At 40.1% G+C, this 20,984-nt stretch overlaps 1 protein-coding gene and 1 long non-coding RNA gene across 12 annotated transcripts in view; one reads left to right on the plus strand and one right to left on the minus strand.

Moving 5' to 3' along the window:
• The window catches only part of LOC140631129 (uncharacterized), a 29,283-nt gene extending 19,864 nt beyond the window's left edge, over positions 1 to 9,419 (minus strand). The window contains exons 1-3 of one of the 5 annotated variants that reach the window (XR_012028779.1): positions 9,169 to 9,419; positions 8,838 to 9,006; positions 8,604 to 8,721 (exon numbers count right to left, since the gene is read on the minus strand). This is a non-coding gene — a long non-coding RNA (uncharacterized lncRNA). Of the gene's footprint in view, positions 1 to 8,585; positions 8,722 to 8,837; positions 9,007 to 9,168 lie in introns of all 5 variants that reach the window. The other 4 variants (XR_012028780.1, XR_012028783.1, XR_012028782.1 and 1 more) reach the window with 4 other exon arrangements.
• Positions 9,420 to 9,514: 95 nt separating this feature from the next.
• TBCEL (tubulin folding cofactor E like) overlaps positions 9,515 to 20,984 on the plus strand; it is a 72,857-nt gene continuing 61,387 nt past the window's right edge. For 2 of the 7 annotated variants that reach the window (XR_012028778.1, XM_072822400.1), the window contains exons 1-2: positions 9,538 to 9,688; positions 12,950 to 13,128. The gene's annotated coding sequence lies outside the window, so the exon portion shown is untranslated. Of the gene's footprint in view, positions 9,689 to 9,907; positions 10,188 to 12,949; positions 13,129 to 20,984 lie in introns of those variants that run through there. The other 5 variants (XM_072822394.1, XM_072822396.1, XM_072822395.1 and 2 more) reach the window with 5 other exon arrangements.

Here is a 20,984-nt window from a genome sequence, read left to right on the forward strand (position 1 = left end):
GTAAAATAGAATATAGAAAAATAATAAAGAAAATCAAGTGAAACCAAGAGTTGTTTCTTGGAATAGATTAACAAACTTGACAAACCTTTTTCGCTAGGTTGACTAAGAAAAAAATGAGTGAAGACTCAAATAACTTACATCAGAAATGAAAGCAGGGACATTTATATTGATTTTACATAAATAAGAATTATAAAAGAGTATGAGAAACTCATGCAATACAATGGATAGCTTGGATGAATGGATAATTCATAGAAACATATAGCCTAGCAAGGCTAAAGATTGAAGAAATATAAAATCTGAATAGGCTTCTAACTAGTAAAGGGATGGAATCAGTAATCAAACACCTTTCAACAAAAAAAAGGTCTGGACAAAATAGTCTTTAAGGTAATAAGTGCTACTGGAGATAAGTGGGATATTTCACAGTGAGAAAGTTTAACTTACCAGCAAGAGAATATAATCTGAAATTGGCATTTATCTTATAACATAGTATCAAAAAACACAGATCAAGAATTTTCAGAACTACAAGGGAAAAAAAGCAAATTTATATCCATAGTCATAGTCAGAAATTTTAACATACCTCTGTTGGCATCTAATGAAACAAGCAATGAATCTGCTTGTAACAATTACTACAAAATCAATTGCTAACAAAAAGTCAGTAAGAATATAGGAAGTTTGAACAACCAATTAACAAACCTGATCTAGTTGCTTATATACCACATTGAACTCAAAACTACTGCTGTATACATAATTTCAAGCACTCAGAGAAATTGTCTCATATGTATTGTTTATCATATGCATAGCCATGAAACAAAGCTCAATAATTTCCAAAAGTTTGAAATTATATACATGTGTTCTCTGATCATAGTTTAATTTAGCTAGAAATTTATTTCAAGATCCCTTAAAAATCTCCATACATTTAGAAGCTAAGAAATATACTTCCAAATAACACACAGGTCAAAGAAGAAATCACAAGGGTTATAGACTTCATATTTGTGTCTTACCAAAATTCATGTGTTGAAATCCTAAACCCCCAATAGAGTGGTATTAGATGGAGCTTTGGAAGGTTTGAGAGGTAAAATTTAAATGAGGATAGGGACCAGATGATAGGATTAGTGTACTTATAAGAAGAGGAAGAGACTAGAGCTTGCTCTCTGTCAGTGAGGATACAGGAAAGGAAGCTATCAAAAGCCAGGAAATGGGTCCTCAACAGACACCAATCTGCTAGCGCCTTGATCTCTGACTTCTCAGCCTCCAGAGCCATGAAAAATAAATGCTTGTGGTTTAGGCCACTCAGTGCATGGTATTTTTGTTATAGCAGCTTGAAGAGACTAAAACAAGTAAAATATGAATTAAGTGAAAATAAAAATACAACTTACCAAACCTTGCAGGATGCAGTAAAGCAACGCTTAGTGGAAAATTTATAGCATTGAATGCCTGTATTTGGACAAAGGAGTATGATGTAAAATCAGAAATCTAAGCTTCCACATTAGGAAACTAGAAAAGGAAGTGCAAATCAAATCCAAACTAAGCAAAAGAAAACAACAACAACAACATTTAAACAGAAATCAATGAAATTGAAAACAGGGAATAGAGAAAACAGGGAATAGAGAAAATCAATAAGATAAAAAGCTGTTTCTTTGAAAAGATCAATAAAACTGATAAGCCCTTAGCCAGGCTATCTAAACAGAAAGGAAAGGGAAAACAAATGACAATGACCAGAAGTAAAAGGACATCTCTATAGACCCCATGGCCTGAGGAGGAAAATAAAAGAATGCAATGAACAACCTTATGCCCAGAAATGTGGTGACACAGATGAAATAGACCAATTCAGTGAGACGCAATTTGCCAAAACTCAGGTAAGAAGAAATAGACAATCTCAATAGTACTACATCTAAAAAAGGTACTGACTCGATAATCAATAATCTTTCAAAACAGAAAACACCAGGCCAGGATTCACTAGTTAATTCCACCAAACATTTAAGGAGTAAATTATATAAATTCTCTACAATCTCTTCCAGAAGATAGAAGCAGGAGTAGTTCCTAACTCCATGAGGCCATGATTACCCAAATACCAAAACTAAACTATGAGATTATTACATGAGGAGCAAATTACAGGTCAATCTCTCTCATGAACATAGATGTAAAAATCCTCAAAAAAATTTATAAATTGAATCCAACAATGTATAAAAAGAATTACACACCATGACCACTATGGGTTTATCCCAGGTAGGCAGGGCTGGTTCAATACTCCAAAATCAATTAAGACAGCCCACACTGCCAACAGGCCAGAGAAATTAGGAAATATTTAAAACCTCAATGATAATGAAAGTGGTACATATCAGAACTATGACACACAACTAAAGCTGTATTTAGAAGCAAACATGTAGTTCTAAATGTATATTTTTAGAAAAGAAGAAAGCTAGAAAAAGGATAGTAAATTATATCCAATAAGAGCAGAAGGAAGGAAGCAATATGGATAAAAGTAGAAAATAATAAAACAAGAAAAAAATAGAATGGAGAGATTTGACAAAATTGATTGTGGATTCCTTCAGAAGACCAACAAAATTTGAGAGACTAATAAAGGAAAAAGATGGCATAAGTAACCAGTATCTAAAATAAAAAGGAGATGTCACTGTACACCCTGCAGCTCTGATAAAGATAATAGGATGTTATAAACAACTTCATACTAACACATTTGAAAATTTATGTAGGGTGGGCAAATTCCTAGAAAAATACAATTTACTAAAACTAATACAAGAAGAAATAGGAAAACTTGAATAATGCCATGTTTAAGAAATAAAATTGGGACACCTTGGTGGCTCAGTGGTTGAGCATCTCCCTTCGGCTCAGGTAGTGATCCCGGGGTTCTGGGATTGAGTCCTGCATCAGGCTCCTCACGAGGAGCCTGCTTCTCCCTCTACCTATGTCTCTGCTTCTCTCTCTGTATATCTCATGAATAAATAAATAAAATATTTTTTAAAAAATGAAAGAGGGGATCCCTGAGTGGCTCAGCGGTTTAGCGCCTGCCTTTGGCCCAGGGTGCGATCCTGGAGTCCCGGGATTGAGTCCTGCGTCGGGCTCCCTTCATGGAGTCTGCTTCTCCCTCCTCCTGTGTCTCTGCCTCTCTCTCTCTCTCTCTCTCTCTCTCAATCTCTATCATGAATAAATAAATAAATAAATCTTTAAAAAAAAGAAGAAAGAAAATGAATCTATAATTTAACACTTCCCATATAGAAAACTGTAGGTCAAATGGCTTTGTTGGAGAACAATCAGCTAAGGAGTTAATAATGCCAATATTATATAAAATTTTGCAGAGAATAAAAAAAGAGAGAATGTCTTTCAATTAATCTAGAGACCAATTAAAAAAAAAACAAACGACAAACCAACAACTCAGTAGGAAAAAGGACCTTCATGAAGAGAATATCAATTTGTCAATAAACATATGAAAAGAGACTCAATCCCCTTGTCATTAAGGAAATGCAAATTAATCCAAAATAAGATACTATTAGAGAACCATCAGATGCCTAAAATTAAAAAGGCTCATAGTACCAGGTTGATTTTTTAAAAAGATTCTATGTATGTATGTATGTATGTATGTATGTTATATGTATTTAAAAGGGAGTGTGGGTGCAAGACCAGAAGGGAGGGACTGAGGGAGAGGATAGGAGCAGGCTCCCCACTGAGCAGGGAACCCAGGGAGTCAGGCTCTATCCCAGGACTCCAGGATCATGGCCTGAGAGGAAGGCAGACACAACCCACTGAGCCACCTAGGTGCACTTCCTAGTACCAGGTTTTGATGAAGATGTGGAACAACTGTAACTCTCATAAACTGCCGTCAGGAAGGTAAATTGGCACAGCCACTTTGGAATACTGTCAGGTAGTATCATCCAAAGCCGCACCATCCAATGTAGGTGTTCAATACAAAACCAATACAAAGACCAATAATGTTGGTTACTGAATGTTTGAAATGTGGGTAGTCTAAATTGCTATAAATGTAAAACACATATTGAACTTTGAAGATTTAACATGTAGAAGAGAATGTAAAATATCTGATTAATAATTTTCATACTGATGACACGTTGAAATGATAGTATTTTGGATGCACTGGGTTAATAAAATGCATGCTTGGGGCACGTGGGTGGCTCAGCCAGTTAAGCACTGGACTCTTGATTTCAACTCAGGTCATGATCTCAGGGTTATGGGGTTGAGCCCCATCCTGAGCTCTGCACTCAGTGGGGAGTCAGCTTGGGGATGCTCTCCTTTTCTTTCTGCCCCTCCCTGCTGCTCATAGGGATGCCTAGGGGGCTCAGCAGTTGAATGTCTGCCTTTGGCTCAGGTCATGATCCCAGGGTCCTTCAGGGGAGACTGCTTCTCCCTCTGCCTATGCCTCTTTCTTTTTCTTTCTTTTTTTTTTTTTTTTAAGATTTTATCTATTTATTCATAGAGACACACACACACACACACAGAGAGAGAGAGAGAGAGAGAGAGAGGCAGAGACACAGGCAGAGGGAGAAGAAGGCTCCACACAGGGAGCCAGACGTGGGACTCGATCCTAGGTCTCCAGGATCACACCCCAGGCTCCAGGCAGCACCAAACCACTGCACCACCAGGGCTGCCCGCCTCTGCCTCTTTCTGTGTGTCTCTCATGAATAAATAAAATCTTAAAATAAAATAAAAAAGTAAATGAATACATCTTTTTAAAAATTCATGCTTAATATCAATTTCACTTTCTTAAAAACTTTTTTGATGTGTCTACTAGAAAATTTTAAATTACATATGGTGACTTGACTTGCACTCTATTTCTAGGACAGTGCTGATCCAAAGCTAAGAGCCATTAATTTTATTCCTGGGTATGCTCCCAACAGAAATATGTATGTTTGTGCAGTAAAAGTTAGGCGCAAGAATTTTATAGCAGCATTATGCACAATAACTAAAAACTGGAAATAACCCAAATGCCCTTCAACAGGGGAATGGATAAATAAATGGTAGTGATTGCAATAAGAAATACTATTTAGCAACAAAAATCAGTAAACTACAGCTATATGCAACAACATGGATGACTCTCATAGTGGTAAGTATTTAAATCATCTAATTTGATTCCACTTATATAAAGTTTAAAAACAGGAAAATAAGCCACAATATTAGAAGTCAGAATATTAGTTTGCGGAGAATAATGACTGTAGTGATTAGGGAGGAGGCTTTGGGAAACTGGCAATGTTCTGTTGACTTGGTAAGGTGGTATTACAGGAGTTTTTGCGTTGTGATAATTCATTAGACTGTCCATTTGTGTACATTTGTATGTGCAGCAATCTGTATGTATGTTAGTGAGGCTTATATCAATTTGTTGCAAATGATTTTAATAAATGCAAGGCCTCCTTGAAAATTAAGCTCCACATGACTGATCCATTTATGTAAATTGCAGAAAAGTAAATTAAGAGTTGTTTTTTAAGACCATACTCTGCCCAGTGAGGAAATCTGGATGCTTTCTAAATCATTCTAGGTATGATTCTCCAGTTTAAAATAAAAATATCTCTGCCCTTTGCTTGGTCAATAAGCTTGGCGTGACAGTCCATTTCCTGACAGATATGTCAATAATGTTGACAAAAATAAAATACCGAATCTCAGAGTTGCAGAATTTAAAGTGACAATGAAGCCTAACATTTTTTTGAGTCGTGATTTGTGTGTGTGTGTGTGTGTGTGTGTGAATCTGATGGAATCTATGGCACTTCCTCTTGAAAATGTATGTATGTATGTATAACATAGGTATGTACATAATATTTTATACATGATTTCAGTTGATTCACTACGGTAGATTGTTCAGTCCAGGTTATTTGGATAAAGTTCCATGGCAGAAAGAGGTCAAATAACATGGCTGGTTAGTGGAAAAAGCAGGACTAATATTGCTGACTCTTAATTTCCAAACCAGTCACTATTCTTTCAAGTGAAGTGGTCGGTTTTTCCTTCTCCTTGATCTCCTTGATCCCATATGTTGTTCTCATATAATTCTCATATATGTGATTGAATTCTCATATAATTCTGTCCTTATCCTATTGCCTACTTGAGAGATGCTTTCAGCTAAGAAGACTCCCCGCCCCTTTTAAAAAGATTTTATTTATTTATTCATGAGAGACACACACAGAGAGGCAGAGACATAGGCAGAGGGAGAAGCAGGCTCCCTGTGGGGAGCCTTGTGTGGGACTCGATCTCAGGACCCCAGGATCGCTACCTGAGCCAAAGGCAGATGCTCAACCACTAAGCCACCCAGGCGCCCCAATGACTCCTCTTTTTAAAATAATATACTATTAATTGTTCCATGTCATTGCTATTTGAGTATTTGCATGATCTTTCCAACTACGCTGTAGGAACCATGCCTTATCCATCTTTGTTTTCCCCAAACCACCTAGCTAAGTGCAAGGAATATATTCATTATAAAACCAACATGTGTTACATTAAAAGACATGCAAATATTTGACTGAAACTTCATGATAGAACTCTATCCTATAATTATAGGGCTATTATGCACTCAGATTCTGGTGTCACACTGACCTAAATGTGAATTCAGCCTCTGCCATTTACTAGCTGTATATTCTGTGTATATTACTTAACCTGACTCTCACTTGGCAAATCTGATGGTACTAAATGGACTTCACATGATCACTGTGAGGATTAAGGAAATAATCTATGTGAAATATCTTGAGCAGTACCTGGTATGTAGACTTTGGCTAACTATGATTGTCATTATGGCATACTCAACCTTGAATTACAGGCTCAGTTGGAGAAACATTGATGTCTATTCTTAGAATCAGACTGGTCAAGCAGTCTAACCAACCCAGGAAATATTCACACGTTGTTCTAACACAGTCTGCTTTTGCTTAACCTATCCCAGTGACACAGAACTCATTAGAATCAACTGAAGCAGCTCTGATTCTTCCAAAGTTCTTCCTTACTATTAAGTTAAACCGTATGAAATTGCTGTTTCTAGGTCAAAACAATTGAATTATAAAGAATTTCTAAAAAAAAAAAAATGATGAGACCAGAAATTTGCCTTTTTATTACTGCCTCTCACTTTAGTTCAACATCTCTCTTCTACATGACAATCCTTTAGAGACAATGGAGAATCAATGGGGAACAGGATAGACTTTGCTCCTGCCTTCATTGAGGCTTACACACTTACCAAGGAGACAATAAAATAAGCAATTCTGTAGAATTTTTAGATTCAAGTAGGGGGGGAAGAAGAATGTTTCAAGCAAAAGAATATGAATTCCCATAGAATATATCATACATGAGGTTTTGAGAGTCACTGCCCAAAGAACTCACTTTGATGATAAAAATATTCTGGATCAGCAGTGTCCAATATGATAGTCACATATGGCTACTGAGCACAAGAAATGTGGCTAGTGTCATATAACTCAGGAAATGCAATTTTAATTTAACTAAATTTTAATTAATTTAAATTTAAATAGCCACACATGCCTAGTGGCTACCAGGTTGAACAGAGAGTGATAAAGCAAGAGGATAAAAAGGCAAGAGATGAGACTGGAAAATTCAGCAGGGTTCCAGACCAGGAAAGCCTTGAGGAACATGTCAATCATTGTGGCTTTACCCTGAGGGTAAAGTCTCAGAAGGATTTTAAGTTCCAGAGAATAATATGATCAGACAGGAGTTTTAGAAACATAATTCTGGCCATCTTATGGAGATAGGCAGAAGGGTGGAGACATTGATCTTGTCTTTAGGAGTTTGTTCTATAAGGCGGGAGAGAGGAATAAAAGCAAACTGACTCAAGGAAATCTCAAAAAAAAAAACAAAGGCACATATAACTAATCATACTCAGTTACAGATGATACTCATATATGTATTTATATACATTGTCCACTAATAATCCACATTTCTTGTCTTTTTCTAGTTGCTCACAGGATATCTAGCCTCCCCAGTATTTCTATGTGTGCGCCCAATGGCACCTGAGCTCACAAGGAGTCTATCAACAAAATATCCATGCAGCATCAACCTTGTTCTCCCTCCTATGCACTTATGTCCCTTTGTTCTTTTCTGGTCCTTGCCACTGAGGGTACTTTGAGGGTACTGCTCTGTTCTCTGCAGAAGGAGGAAAGTCCCCACCTCAGCAACCTAAGCCACACTGCTTGGCTCACCCTCCCCTTGATCCTCAAAGCATTTTCTTTCACCAGCATTTCTGGAGGGGCACCTGGGTGGCTCAGTCCGTTGAGCACCTGATTCTTGATTCTGGCTCAGGACATGATCTCAGGATCTTGGGACCAAGCCCTGCTTTGGGCTCTGTGCTCAGCAGGGGAGTTTGCTGGAGTTTCTTTCCCTTTGCCCCTCCCCCTACTCTCTCTTTTTAAAATAAATAAATCTTTTTTTTTTTTTTTAACACAGCTCTGGGGCTTTTCCAGCTCTCCCTCTAACTTCTCTAAGCTCTTCCGATGTGGTAAGACAAAACACAATGAGAGAAGTCAGTCCCTCCCTAGGAGTGATGGTGATAAGCTGCCATTGGGTCCCCCTTAAAGAACTTTGTCTCTGTCACTCTAGGAACCAATATATACACGTCCATGTGTGTCACAATTCCTCACCAGCTCCCTGACACATACACCTCATGTGCGTAGCACATAGACCTTTCCAATTCCTAGCCCTTCAAGCTGACATATCCATACGAGGCTGAATTCTCTTCGGGGATCAGTCAACAGCATCCCCAGTCCATGAATGTTCCTGCAAAAGAAACGGACAAATAAGTGAGTGCATAAGCAATCACAGCCCGGCAGTCACATACGGCGGCGTATACGGAGCTAGGGCATGCATGGCCTTCAGTTTGCGGCCAGACTAACCTGGATTCACATCGCGGCCTGTTCCCTTCTACCAACTGCGTGGTCTTGGGGGCAGATCACTGGAGCTCCGTGAGCTTCCGATTTCAAGTCTACCAAATGCTCATCACTCTTGCAAGTTGTAAAACTTAGAAAGAGCCGACGCACAGGGCCCAGTACCTAGAAGGTGCTCCTGGAAGGGGGAGGCCGGTGCTACTCGGTCGGTGCCGGGGCGCGGAGAGCTCAGGACGCCCCAGGCCCTGCGGGGAGCGGGGGGGGGGGGGGGGGGGAGGGGGGTGGCGGATACAGGCCAGAGCGTGAGCGCATCGTCCTGCAAGAGCATCCTGGGGCTCACCTCGCGAGGAAACCGCAGGCAGAGGCGGGGGGTGAGCTGATCGGGGTCGACAGAGGCAGGTGAGCCCGCGGAGGGTCGGGCCAACGCCCCGAGTGGAAGGCAGCTGCCTCTCGGCCGCCCAGGCTCCGCGCCGCTCGCCCCTACCTCACCCTGCTGGGGCGGTTCACCCCTCCTTGGCGCCGAGGGCGCCCCTCCGCGAGGCCGAGGGCAAGGGCAGGTGCCCCGCCCCGTCGCCATGGCAACCCGAGGCCGACGGCGGCGGCCGCGCTCCCCCGGGCCCCCCTCCCCTGCACGCAGCGGACGTGACACGTGCGGCGGGGTCACGTGTTGTTGTGGGGCCGTGAGAGCTGCTTCCGGGTCAAGGCAGGACACTGGGCCCCGGCGGCCGGAGCGGGGGACGCGGTGCAGCGGCGCGGGGCCGGGGCCGGCCGGGAGCAGGCCGGAGGCGGAGCCGGGAGGGGGGAGGAAGGCGCCGCCCGAGGAGCCGCCGCAGCAGCTCCCCCGCCTCCCGGGCTGAGGGGTGAGTGGAGCCCGGGCCCGCCGGCTCCCGGGCGCTCCCCTCCGGAGCCGAGGCGCGGAGGGCCGTTCCTGCCCGGGGCGCGGGGTGGGGGCGGGGCGGGGCGGGGCGGGGGCGCCGCGGGGAAGCCCTCGGGGCGGGGCGGGGGCGGCCGGGCCGGGCGGGCGGGCGGGCGGGCGGCGGGCTGGGCCCCGGGCCGGAGGCTGCTCGCGCTCCCCAGGGCCGTGGGGGATGGGCCGCCCCCGGCTGCTGCCGAACCGGAAACTTCGTCTCGGAACCCCTGCATCCCAAGGGGAAGAAGACGAACCCAAACAAAAGCAGAGGACGTGTCCCCAGGGAGGCTCGGAGGGGAACGGAGCCGGCGGGCACTTCCACGCTCCTGGGGCGCCAGGCCTGCCCCTTCCAGGGGACGGTGACAGGGGGCGGGAGTCTGGGACGGGCTTTTGGGAGAATCGCTTTTTGCCCTGCAAGTTGGGAGACGCTGAGAAGTGAGGGACTTGGAGTAAGATGGGGCCCCGGAGGGGAGGGCAGGGCAGGGCAGGGCAGGGCGGGACCCTGGCCTGGGGTCTGGGAGGGGAGCCACCGCAAGGATCTGTGTGTGCAGCTTCATGCCCTGCGGGAGATGGGGACTCCAGGGTCCTAGCCCCCCCCCCCCACCCCCGCCCCGGGAAGACGCTCTGGGGGTTTGCTGGAGCCAGAAGGGGCCACACGCCCTCCTCTGGAGGCGGCGACGTGGGGGGGTGGAGTTAAGGGAAGTTGGTTGAAGAGCCGGACTGTTGGTTGGCGGCCCGTGGAGGAAGCGGGGTCTGCAGCCCGGCGGCTGCTGAGTTACGGGAGCCTGGAGGCACCGCCCCGGGCTGCTGTCTGGGGGTGTGTGTGTGGGGGGGGGAGTCAGCCATCCTTCTAGGCACCGACCCAGGCCTAGCTGGGACTCGTCCCCTTTCTCCTTATGCCGCCTGGAGCTCTCAGACTGGTTTCCAGGAGGCCACCTTGAGCAAAGAGATTGTATGTAGGTGCTGAGGACTAAGGAAAACACTCAGCCTTGGGGTCCTGACGCATTTAGAATATGAATTTTAAAATAGAATTTTTTTTTTAGATGTAACAATTACACAGGTATTATTAGGGGGTATTATAGGTATATAGGTATTATATTAGAGACTACATCTCTAAGGTTAAGAGCTTTCAGACTTTTTTTTTTTTTTTTTAACCCTGCCCCCGTATTAAGAAATACTTTTTACATTACGGTCTAGTACATAACATATATATGAATGGAAAGTTTCACAGAGCAGCACTATTCACCCTTGTTACATGTGATGCCGTCTGATAATTTGTGCCCTGTTCCATTCCCTCTCACTAAAAACGCTGATTTGAAATCCACCAAATGGTTTGTGGGTCGCAGGTTACACTCTGAAGAGCGCGCAGTCTCCGAGACACGTTTTCTTTGGCTTCGGTTAGTGTGGTCCCGTATGCTTCTAGAGGGCCAGGATGACCACAAGGAGATAGACGGGGTTGGGTGGGGGCGCAGCTGACTCCTCCGCCTGTTTATATGGTTATAATGTAGCATATTTGGCGTTTTCGGGGGCTTAATCCTTGATACCTTAATGTGGCCTGACCATTTTATGAAATTTTTGAAGTGTGTGCTTCAATTCTTGCTTCCTTTGCTGCGTCCCAGAAAATGAGAGGCCTAATTCCATTTAGTTGCTTTACCCCTACAACATGCTTAAGATAATTTTGATGTTATGGTGTCGTAAATATACACTGATGTGCTTGTCTGCTATTTAAAAACTGGTTGTCGATCAGTCTGTTAATGATGTTGAGTGTCAAATTATGTTGCCTGATTTCAGTAGGTAAGTTTATAGGGTATGTATTTAAGACCCTTTTGTTGGTGTTAATTTTTATCGAGGATGCCCTCATGTTATTTGGATCATGGAATTCCAAGTCACAGCCATCAGGAAAGAATTGCCCAAATTAAGCTTCATCATTGGGACCATTCTTGATTGGATGCCTTATGAAAGCATTTTTAATCATCTTCAAACTTTGTGTGTTGTAAACTATTTATTTATCGACTATATCTTGGGTGCTGGTGAGAGGGTGTCTATCTTGGCATGTATCAGCTGTCCTTTAAAAATTCTTTTTATCAGGTAAATATTTATTTGGGAATCTTTAGCTTTAAAGAATGTTTAAAAGTTTTCTTTCTGTGGTGGTTGCTTGGAACATGAAGGAGGAGTTTCATTAATTTCATTTTTCTGGGAATTATGTGTACCGATCAATAAACAGTTGTGGAGAACTTACCCTGAGTGATTGCGTGTGCTTTTTTATAGTTTTCATTTTTTTTTTCTCTTGAACCTCAGACTCTTAGATATGTCTACCTATAGCAGGCTCTTTTCTTCTAATTTCTGCTTCCAAACTGCTGTGGGTTTGGAAATTAGATGCTTATATTTGCTAGAATTTTGTGTAAAATAAGATTGTGCAGCTCTGAATATTATATATGTGTGTGTTTATTATATATACACAAATACTTTTTTTAGTGTATGAACCATGTGACATGTATTTTGGCCAGTCAGAGGCCTATTTACTGACCTCTTAATTGTGGACTGTGTTTTAAGTAAGTGAACTCTATATATTTAGTGTAGTTAGTGTATAAGAAAAAGTTCTAAAAAGTAACAGGAAGCTGATAGTGATACAATTTGGATTTAAGGATTAAGCAATCAGCTGTGATTGTTGCCTTTGCCCTATAGGCACTGAGTCATTAAGAGTTGCCATTCCTTCCTTTTTAATCTTTTTCACTGCCCTCTCCTGACTTTCATTTCTTTGAGATAAGAGTGAGTGCTCACAGACTCACTATTCCCATTGTCTGTTATTCTCATTCTGCTTGATCCTGCATAGCTTCATCAGAGTACTCTGCTAAAGAACAGCACCCTAATTTATCATTTCTCTCCTCAAAAACCATTAGCTTACAGTGCCAGCACTGAATAAAGCCCATACTGTTTAGGTTGGCACTGATGTTTTTCTCGAGCCTCTACTTTTTTTTCTGACACTGTTTTTCCATCCTCACTGCAGATCCTCTGTTCCTGCCAAGCTGTCTGCTTGTTGTACTTGTTTTACAACACCATTGTTCCTGAAAGTCTGGGAAATGTGTTCTTCATGAATTCCTACTCATCATGTTATTACAGATGACCCTTCGTTCTTGAAGTCTTTCCTGCCTGTATTGTCTACACTACTTTTCCTACATTGCTTTGTATTGTTTGTTTTTACCCCTTGTAGATTATATAACTTCATAGAAGACGGGAGACTCAAATATCGGCTAATCTCTAGGACACCTGGCACAGGGTTTATCAGAGTTCATGGACCAAGTGAATCTGAATTGACTGAATTTATGCTGAAAATTGCAGGTCTCTGAAAATTCCACCTTTGACTTAATAAGAATCTTGGAATTTGCCTAGGTGGGTCTTCTATACAGTAAAATTTGAGAATTACTTACCTAGCATGATGCCTTGTATTACAGTAGGTACACACAATTTTTGAGCTGTCCCATTTGTCTGGACTTCTCTATTCTCAGCACTCATAATAATGATAAGAATTTGTTGACTACTTACTGCATGCCAGATACAAGATGCTTTAAAAGCTTCATTTAATCTTCACAATGATTCTAATGACTATGAAATCGCTATTAATAGTTCTATTTTACAAATGAGAAAGCAAGCATAAAGAGGTAAGTTACTTGTTCAAATTCCAGTGCAGATCTGTGACTGAACTCAGGCTTTACTTCAGTAAAGAGCCCATGCTCTTAATCACAGTGCTCCTCTATATCATTCATAGCTGCGTATCTCTATAAACAGATTTAAAATGACACACTTCCAAAACTCAACACTGAGGCTGTATGAAAATTTTACTCCTAATTCAGTAGTGGCCCTTAGGAATGTGATCTATTACCAGCACTGTTAAGGATAATTTAAAGTTCTTCTGAGATTAATGCTTTTCCAATGATTTTCAAAATTTCTCTCTTGATTCAGTAATACTTGTCATTGTTATACTGGATTTTCTTTTCACTGCCAGAAGATATTACATCATGTTTAATCAAAGTAAAATTCACTTTTTCATTCATTCAGCAAATACTGGTTGCCTGTGCCAGATGTTCCTCCATGTGACACTGAACTGGACTGACAAATCCCTGCCTTTTTGGGACTTAGGTTCTGGTTGAGAGGAGCTGAAGCCCTAAATTAACATATAGTGGAAGTGCCAGAAAGAATGAGAGAGGCTGGAGTGATGTGATTGATGGTAGCAGTGGGGCTATTTTTGATGGGTTGGTCAGAGGCAGCTTCATGGAGAAGGTAACATTTGGATTTAAATTCAAGGCTTGGATGCTAAGATGTAGCCAGCGACACCAAGAGCCAGGTAGAAGGCATTCCTGTGAATGCCTTATGAGGGAATCAGCCTGGCAGTTTTGAGAAGTAGAAAGCCATGCTGGCTGAAACCCAGTGGGTGGGAGGAGGTGAGGTCAGAGAGGTAAGCAGAGAACAGACTAGAGGGAGCCCTGAAGACCATGATAGAGATTGAGTTTCATTCTTGGTGTGAAGGGAAGCCTTTGGAGAACCTCGAGGACATGATTCGGCTTCTATTTTGAAAAGATCACTTGGCTTCCTTGTGGAAGATGAATTGTGGAGTCACCAGAGACCAGGAGGGAGCTATTGTAGCAGTCCCAGTGAGAGGCTGATGGAAGCCTAATCCAGAGTAAAGTAATGGAGACAGAAAGAATTGGGAAGAATTGGGGTGTTTGAGAGGCACTGATGATAAACCTCGCTGATTAATTACATGGGGGTATGAGAGGAAGAGAGAAAGCAAATACAGCTCCAAAGATGGGAACTGGTGGAGGAAGAGCAGGTTTGAAGAGAGAATTAGGAGTTCTGTTTTTGCCCCTGTGTTCCTTTCCCTGATCATGCATCCCCACCCTCCTAGGCTACCACAACCCTGAATTTTGTGTTTGTTATTCTCTGACTTTTCTTTATAGTTTTTATTACATATATATGTGACCCTAAACAATACTATGATTAATATTCCATTTTTGAATTTTGTGTAAGTGGGATTGTACTATATATATATTCTTGCGATTATTTTATCTTTTCAAGAGTGTCTTTTTAAAAAATACAAGTTTCAAGTATACAACTGTATAATTCATTCATATCTGCATACACTACATAGTGGTCATTACCATAAATCTATATGGCCATCCATCACCAGTTGGTTAACCTCCTTCACCTGTTTCACTCCCCACAGCCACTCTTCCCCTCTGATAACCATCAGTCTGTCCTCCGTATTTGAGTTTATTTTTGTTTTATTGTGTCTGTTCATTTGTTTTTTAGATTCCACATTTGAGTGAAATCATACAGTGTTTATCTGACTTATCTCACTTAGCATAATATCCTTAAGGTCTATCCATGTTGCAGATGGCAAGATGTCATTCTTTTTTATGCTAAGTATTATTCCATTGTATAAATATACCACATCTTTATGCATTTATCTATCGTTGGACACTTAGGTTGTTTCCTTATCTTGGCTATTGTATATAATGCTGCAGTGAGCATAGGGGTGCATGTGTCTTTTCAAATTGGTGTTTTTGTATTCTTTGGGTAAATACCCAAAAGTGGGATAGCTGGATCATATGGTGGTCTATTCTTAATATTTTGAGGAATCTCCATACCGATCTCCATAGTGGCTGCACCAGTTTACAATCCCACCAACTGTATGAGGGTTCCACATCCTTGCCAAAACTTGTTTCTTTTCTTTTGGATAATGGCCATTCTAGCAGGTGTTAAATGATATCTCACTGGGGTTTTGATTTGCATTTCCCTAATGATGATGAGCATTCATGTGCCTATTGACCATATGTATGTCTTCTTTGGAGAAATATTTAGATCCTCTGCTCATTTTTAAATCAGGTTGTTTGGATTTGTTTGTTAAGTTGTATGAGTTCTTTGTATATTTTGGATATTAATCCCTTATCAGATATGTGGTTTGCAAATATCTTCTTTCACTCATTGGATTGCTTTTTTGTTTTGATGATGGTTTCCTTCACCGTGTATAAGCATATTAGTTTGATGTAGTCCCTTGTTTATTTTTGGTTTTGTTTCCCTTGCCTTTGGAGTCAGATCCACAAAGACATTGCTAAGACTGATATCAAGGAGCTTACAATCTATGTTTTCATTTAGGAATTTTATGGTTCCAGGTCTCACATTATTCAAGCATTTAATCCATTTTGAGGTAATTTTGTGTGTGGTATAAAATAGTGATATAGTTTTATTCTTTTGCACGTGGGTGCTTAGTTTTTCCAACACCCATTTATTGAAGACTGTCCTCCATTGTACACTCCTTTGTTGTAGATTAATTGTCCATTTATATGTGGGTTTATTTCGGGCTCATAGTTCTGTCCCATTGATCTATAGCAGCACACTTTTTTAAAAAAATTGAAGTATAATTAAAGTACAGTGTTAGAATACTTTCAAATGTACAATATAACGATTCTATAATTGTGTACATTTCTTGGTCCTCCTCAATATTCTCTATACCATACTGTTTTCATTGTTGTAGCTTTGTAGTCTAGTTTGAAATCAGGTAGCATGATACTTCAAGATTTCTTCTTTCTCAAGATTGCTTTGGCTGTTCCAGGATTTTTATAGCTCCATACAAATTTTATTTTATTTTATTTATTTCCATACAAATTTTAGAACAGTGTGTTCTAGTTCTGTGAAGTATGCCATTGGAATTTTGACAAGTATTGCATTGAATCTGTTTTACTTTGGGGAGTGTGGACATTTTAACAATATTAATTCTTCTAGTCCATGAGCATGGAATAGGTTTCCATGTATTTCTGTCTTCAATTTCTTGATTTTAAAAGTAATTCATGTTGATGAGAAGGCCATAGAGAATTATCAATTGTTAATTTCCATTGCTGTGTTATATTTCATTTATGAATATAATATAATATAATTTATCCCATCATCTGTTCTTGGATATAAGGGCCTTTTTGAGCCAGGATTTTCAAAATTTCACACAGTATTGTTGTGGACATACCTGTGGTGTTTCTGGTGCACATATACAAGTTCCCATAGAGTTTACACTGGGAAGTAGAATTGCTGTATCATAGCATATGGGCATCTACAACTTCACTAGATGGTGATAAAGTGTTTTTCCAAGGTGTTTGTACCTCTACTAGCAGTGGAAGAGTTTCTGTTCTTTCACATTTTCTCTGATGCTTTGGTATAATCAGTTTTTAAGTTTGGCTGATATATTAAGTTAGTATTTCACTGAGATTTTCATTTTTGCTTCTAACTATTATTAAACCTGACCATCTTTTACATTTATTTATTAGTCATTTGAATTTTATCTTCTGTTAAATACTGTTGATGTGTTTTGTCATTTTTCCATTGGATGATTTGCTTTTTTAAAAAATTATTTTTAAGAGTTCTCCTTATTAGTTACATGTGTTGGCAGCATCTTTTTCCAGTTTCTGAGTTGTATTTTTTCATATTTAGTGTCTTCTGATGATCAAAAGGTTTTTATTCTACTGGTTGATTTTTCCTTTATGGGTTCTTTTTATGTTTTGTTTATGAAATAGTTCCCTAAACCAAGACCTTAAACCTCTTCCTCTATTAGAAAAAAATAACTATTTTCCTCTCATAGTGATAAAGTTTGACTTGCGTATCTTATTGGGAGTTGAGTTCTTCTGTGTTGTGAGGTGAGGATTCACTTTCTTTTTCCCAGATTGGTGTTCACTTGTCCCAGGACTAGTTACTGAAGTTTAAGTTTTTCCTACTGGTTTCTGCCCTTTCCTGCCTTAATCATATGGGTCTATTTGTGGACTATCTTTTCTAGTCCATTGATCCCCACCCCCACCCCAGTTGTTTTCTTTAACAAAGTACAGTTGATTCTTGATTCTTGTTATTTATGGTACTTATGTAAAGTTGCCATGAACGCTGAATGAGTGAAAATGGCATCATCGCTCCTAGGAGAGATATAGGGTTAGGTCCTGCCAGTTTCTGGTCGTAACATTTTTGTCAACTGATGAATACATGACCTTGTTTTGTACCTGTGTCTGTTTATAGACACTGTATTCAAGATATAGTGTTGATTTATTAACTTTAGATTCAGAGTGGATAGCACTATAGTTCATGCCCCAGTAAATCTTATCTAACACGTATTTTCTCCATAAGGCACACCACAGACTTTTGTGTGTAGGAGCACTACGCAGCCCTAGCGCAGTTCATCTTGGAGCCATTTTCAATAATGAAATCACCAACCAAAAAACCCCACAAAAATGTGAAAAACATGGCACTAAATCATGAAAAGGGTCTTATTTACAGGTGAGCTGAGACAGAATGGCCGAGTGCCGCCCTGTTCTGTCTTAACTGGAAGCGTGCACATTAGGCACCTCAAGTTAGTATCTGCACGTGACTGGGAACATGCTACAAGTATGGATTTTGGGGTTACAAATAAATCTTATTGAGTAGGTGACTTTGCAGATAGTGAATTCTATAATAATGATGCTTTACTCTGAAATTTTGTGAGAGAGGCCATTTTTCAGGAAACCATTACCTTTAGCACTTTTTTCTTTTGCTTACAGATAGCTTTATAACATTTTATTTTAAGAGAATAACAATGCAACGGATCTCTCAGATACTAAGTTTTTATTGACAGCTGCCATTATCTCAAAGGCACTTATTTCTGAGAATGTTTGGTTCTATTTGTAATCACAGTATATTGTTATTTAGTGCACAGATAAATGAATTTAAATAAAGTATTGCAACCCTTAAAATGTTGAAAATAAGTATAAATTATTAAACTCTTATTGTGACTCGTGTGAAGATCATATTTTCTCATAGACACTCTTAGTAACTTAAGGCGTAAGTTATGTAAAAGCAAGTGCCCTTTGGAGGCTTTTAAAATGTCAATTCTATTAATTCCTCATCTGTTAGTGATATTTCTCCACGTGAACATCAGTAAAGGAGTCCAAGAAAGAGATAAATGAAAATTGTATACTTCATAAATAAAACTTCTCAGAAAATGCATTTATTGAGACTTGGCTTAGTTTATCCTTTACTCACTGTTTAAGATTCTTAAGTGAACTGTTGGTGTTAATTTGTAAGTGTGCCAAGGGAGTAATAACCAGAAATTTTGGGCTTGACCTATGTTCATCTTTTTTTTATATACACACAGCATGTATCTTATTCTTCATTCTTTGAAATATTTTTATTGTGGTAAAATATAAAATGCACCATTTTAACTGTTTTTAAGTATATAGTTCAGTGGCATGAAGTACATTTACATTATTGTACCACTATGAGTACCATTTGTCTCCAGAACTTTTCCATGTTCCCAAATTGAAACTCTGTCTCCGTTCATCAGGAACTCCTCGTTCCTCACTCTTCCCCAACCCCTGGCAACCATCATTCCACTTTCTGTCTTTATGAATTTGGCTATGCCAGATACCTCATTTAAGTGTAACCATATGGTATTTGTCCTTTTGTATCTGGTTTCCTTTAACATTGTCTTCAGAGTTCATTCCTGTGTCTTAATTTCCATCCTTTTCAAAGCTGAATAATATTCTAGTGTGTGTATAGACCACATTTTCCTTATCTAATCATGAATCCATGTATAGTGGGGTCATGTCCATCTTTTTGCTGTTGTGAATAATGCTGCTATGGACATTGGTGTACATCTTCTCAAGTCCAAGCTTTCAGTGCTTTTTTTTATATATCCACAGTAGGATTGTTGGATCATATGATAATTATAGGTTTAATTTGTTCAGGAGCTGCCATACTGTTTTCTACAGCAGCTACATCATTTTACATTCTCACCAGAAAGTCACATATATTCAACTTTAGTTTAAACAGTGCCTGTTGTTCTGAAGTTGGCATAAATTATTAGCTTTTGCATATGAAATGTTAAGTGTTATATGGATACTAAAATAAGCAGTATTAAATTTGTTGTGGCTATAGTTTTTGCAGAAGAATTTAACTTGTGATAGGTAGGAAGTATTTCTGACTGCTCCTGATTCATTGCTCTATCATTTCATCTCTTATTTTTGGAATCTCCATGGAGAGGTACACATAATTATGCATTTCAGTGGTAGCTATGAAGCATTTTTGTTCACAAGTACTCTGATCTCAGAGTTTATTAATAAACCAGCTTTTTTATTTGTATAATGCATTTGATATGCACGCTCAGAAGTGATTAGAAAACTCATTGATTAGCACATTTATGGAGTGCCAATTATATGCAAAATTCCAGCCATTGACAGTTACAAATCCTTAGCCTCAAGAGCTATATAGTCTAAGGCCATAAGACATAAACATGTGAAAATCACATCACTGTGCACAAGTTAAATAATAATGGCATGTGGGACAAAAATTATGCCACACGAATGTGTCATTAATTGCCCCCTGAATATTTCAGGCAATAGATCCCTGAGCTCAGCTCAAAGGAAACGGATCATTACCACAGGAGGTATCTGTAAAGGCTTCACCTGTGAACTGTATTCTGAGCGGAGTGTTGAAGAATATAAAATTTAGGTGGAGAAGAGAGGGAAAGAGCTTCCAGTTAAGGAGGACTGATTTTGTAAGTGTCAAACATTTTTAGTGCCTGAATCATTAATTGGCACTAATTGGCATAGTCCTGGGATCCAAAAAATTAGATGAAATCTATTCTTAAAAAATTGTGAGGACCCCAGGTATATATTAATGCTAGCATGCTCCCTGGGTAGTGATGGTAGCAGTAGAAGCAATAGTAAATGGGTATTTATTAAGTTCTTTCTAGGTATTAGGCACTGTGCTGAACCCATATTATCTCCATATTATCTCCATTCATTCTTTAGCAACCCTATGAGCTAGGAGTTAGGGGCAATCTCTTACCCCTCATAATCTCTTACCTCTCATCCATAAAAGGATGAGACGGAGAGAACCGAAGTAATTTGCCCATAGCCACACAGAGTAGTGGAGTTGGTCCTCATTTACCTCCAGGCAGTTCGATTCCAGAATGGCATGTGTTACCCCTGTGGACAATACCGCCATAACACTAAATGTAGAAAGGACTAGTGAATTTTTTTTTTTTTTTTTTTTTAAGACTTGTAAACTTTGCAACTTCTCTGTGTGGCTGATGTTTAACATTCTGGCAATCCCTGGCTAAGAGCCAGAATGGTTTGTAAACAACTCTAAAAGCTTGTATGCAGAGTGAAGAACAACTAGTAGTTAGTTCCTAGTGAGGCCTTGTTTTAACGCGATTAGCTTACGTAGGTGTTCAGGAGGAG

The sequence above is a fragment of the Canis lupus genome, chromosome 3 (genome assembly GCF_048164855.1).
Source record: "Canis lupus baileyi chromosome 3, mCanLup2.hap1, whole genome shotgun sequence".
NCBI lineage: Eukaryota > Metazoa > Chordata > Mammalia > Carnivora > Canidae > Canis > Canis lupus.